The sequence below is a fragment of the Octodon degus genome, unplaced genomic scaffold (genome assembly GCF_000260255.1).
Source record: "Octodon degus isolate 3935 unplaced genomic scaffold, OctDeg1.0 scaffold00059, whole genome shotgun sequence".
Taxonomy (NCBI): domain Eukaryota; kingdom Metazoa; phylum Chordata; class Mammalia; order Rodentia; family Octodontidae; genus Octodon; species Octodon degus.
Genome location: NW_004524635.1, coordinates 13,061,625 through 13,065,085, shown reverse-complemented (window position 1 = coordinate 13,065,085; position 3,461 = coordinate 13,061,625). Strand labels below are relative to the sequence as shown.

At 48.3% G+C, this 3,461-nt stretch overlaps 1 pseudogene; it reads right to left on the bottom strand.

Annotated features, from left to right (window-relative positions):
• Positions 1-1,587: 1,587 nt before the first annotated feature.
• Positions 1,588-2,228, bottom strand: LOC111817497 (annotated as a pseudogene).
• Between the last annotated feature and the right edge of the window lie 1,233 nt (positions 2,229-3,461).

Below are 3,461 nucleotides of genomic sequence, written 5' to 3'. Positions count from 1 at the left end.
CGCGACCCTGTCGCCGATCCCCGAGCCGGGCGGAGGGGCGCGCGGGGCCCCGGGCTCGCTGGGTGCCGGACAGGCTGCCGAAGGGCGCCGGGGCTCGGCCGGCCCGGGCGAAGAGTCGCCACAACAAACAGGAACAAAGGCGGCCGGCGGAGAAGTTGGCAGGGGGAGCCGGGCGAGGGACGCGGCGGGGACGGCGGGGACGGCGGAGGCCCGCAGCCCGCAGCCTCTCGCCCGGGCCGCCCCGCCCCTCCCCGCGGGCTTCCGTAGGATTTTCTGCCGAGTTCCGGGAGCCCCCAGACCGAGCCCCGAGGCCCGCCCCGCCACTCCCGAGAACCACTGCGCACGCCCTGCGCCGGCGGGCCCCGCAGGTCCTCGCCCGGGCCGCCCCGCCCTGCCCGGGGCATGTCGGGACGTGTAGTCCGCGTGCCCCGCCGTAGCGTGCCGCCCCCCGCTCCGCAGCCCCTGGCGACACGCGCTCCCGGTTCAGGCTGGGGTCAAGGCTGCCAGGCCTCCTGACCGAGCAGGCCTGACCCAGCCCGCGGCGGTGCTTCCTGCACTCCCTTTTCTCTACCCGGCAGCGCTGCCACTGCGGTTTGGAGCGCAAAGAAGCTCTGAGGTTAACCAGACTTGGGACAGACCTGGAAGAGCGCACTCCCGGCTTTTCAGCCTGTGTCACTACTGTTACAGAGAAGACGTCTGGACCCGGGAGATGGCTCACTGGAATAAGCGCTTGCCTGGAGAGCGCAGGGGCCTGAACTCAGTCTCCAGTTCCGCAAAAAAAGGGAAAAAAGAAAAAAAGAGAGAAGACGCCGGACACCCCAGAACTTCTTAGTGAACTTCGATTCTGAGTCCTTGGGACTTTAACTGAGTTGTACCCCACTTCCCATTGCATAAAGATAGAAATCTGGACACCAGGGTGGGTGTGGGGGTCAGCCTTCACCTACCTACTAAGAAGGGCATTTCTTCAGGACGTCTTTGCCAGGACCTGACTCTCCCTGTCTGTTGCTGGTGCGTGTTTGGACCGGACAATCTTCATCCTAATAAATAGAACACACGCACCCTGCCTCAGTCTCCACAGGCACCATATGGACACTGTGAGGGCTGAGTGGTTTCAAACAATGATCCCAAACCCCGCGGCACATTAGAGTCCTGAAGTTTTAACAAATCCCTACGCCTGGGCTCTTCCCCAGACTAATTCCATCAGAATCCCTTCATGTTGGATGTGAGTATCGCAATTCAAAGATAATTAGGAAAAGAGCGTCTGAGAATGAAAATATCAGTAGGCACTGGCTAAAGAAACATATACTTTAGTACCTAGCAGAATACCAGGCCTATTAATTTGATATCTAGAGGATTCAGTGTTATTTTTGTTTTGTCTCTACATTGTATGAAAGAATTATCTGTGCTGCTTGTGGTATTCGCTTAAGGAAATACTGTTGCAGGTGAGGCAGAATGTTCTCTCCGTTCCCTCTGATGGTTTGCTGAGTTATTTGCAGACACGTGTGGATGATGAGAAAGACAGACTAGTCAAGCTTTATCAGGGTTTTTTTTTTTTGAAAGTCACAGACCATTTTTATCATTCTCTAATTAGATAAGGAGAAAAAAAATGAACTCTTGGGTAGCAGAAAGAAGCAAGTCTTCAAGGTCCTGGCATTTGAGAAAAATATTCAGTTACTGTGCATTTCCATTGTTTTTCCATGGCAGAACATACGGCAGAGATTTGGGAACTCACATGCCTGAAGCCAGGTTGCTCTTATGTTCCATAACTATGTTGCTAGCAGAACTGTTGTTGCCACAGAAGTTGGCTGTGCCCCAGACAAACGGGGTGCTAGTTTGTTCCCACAAATCTTTGTCCCAATCTTCATCACATGGCGGGCACTGCCATGTGCTCTCAGCCAGTCTCTCTCGTCCAAGGTTCCTGGTCTGGTTGATCACATCCTGCTCAATACAGCTCTTGTCATCACAGCTTGAGATATGGTGACTGATTTCAGCCCGAGGAACCTGGTGGCGAGCATTGAAGGGACAAGTAGCCAATTTGTTTGCAACATCAGGATGATTCTTTCTGCACTTGATAAGATGATAAGGAAACCTGCAGGCCCTGATCTGGTGTTTTTTGTCATAGGGACACTGTAATAGCTTTTCAGGGTCCAGGGAGTCAATGTAGGTATCTTCCATGCTGAAAATGAAGGAGCTGATTTCAAGTGCTCAGCGGTGCCGCGCTCGCCGCCTTCGCCCTTTGTCAGTGTTTTTGCATGTGTGTTACAAAATGCATTTGTAAAATTAAATAATGAAGTCATGCATTTAGTATGTCTTATATATCATTTGAATAATTCTTACTCCAGGGGGCTGGGGAGATGGCGCAGTAGAATAAGCGCTTCCTTGGCAAGCACAAGGGCCTGAGTTCAATCCCTGGTTTCACCAAAAAAAAAAAAAAAAAAAAAAAAAAAAAAAAAAAAAAAAAAAAAATTATTACTCCCAAATGTTATAACTACACTTGCATGATAATTGAACTAACTGGCTATTCTGTGATCACATCCTGTCCAGCATAGACCTAAAGTTTTATTGAATACTTGAGAGGTACAATAGATCATGCCAAAGTAGGTTTAGTAGTCTTTTGTTTTATAGACTGCACACAAAGATTAAGACAAAAATCAAATAGGTGAAACTCATGATCAAAATAAAGCAAAATAAAGTTATAGAAGAATGGATATAGCATAATCACATTTTTCTTTAGAAACAGGAAAAATTTCTGGGCATTGTGCCACAAATCTTTAATCCCGGTACTTGGGAGGCTGAGGCAGGAGGATTGCTGTGAGGTCAAGGCCAGCCTAGGCTACATAGTGAGTTCAAAGTCAGCCTGGTGAGACCCTTATTTAAATAAATGAAATACATTACTGAGGATACATATATGGTGAAACCATAGAGGAAGATAAGGAAATGATAAACACAAAATGTAGGATTGTGATCATAATGGAGGGAAGGGTTAGTCATTCTTCATACATTTAAATTATAAATATGCATTAAGTATTAGTGAAAACCATGGAGGAGAAGGCAGGCTGTGGTTAAATGGATAAATAAAACCAAATGAACTACAACAGGTGAGAATGAGTTTTCCATTTTGGGAGAGCTAGTCTTCGGCCAGTCTCAATCCAGTATTAATGCTGTTGGCCTTCTGTGCACTACTTTCCCACAAAGGCCGAGCAGGCTGAAAGACAAAGAGTTGGCTAGTGTCACTTGAGAGAGGACCAATGCTTCAGAGATGTGAAGAAACCAAAAAGTAGATGTGATCCCATACATGGCGCCATGCCTGGTGCATGTGTCATGCTAAAGGGAATCACCCCCATCCAGGCAGAACTTTGAAAACAGTCCAGAGGTATTCTTAGCAAAATCACTCAGTTCATGAAGCACAATCTTTATTTTCCATATTACAAAAGGCAATGACAGCATCACTGTTTGCCAAC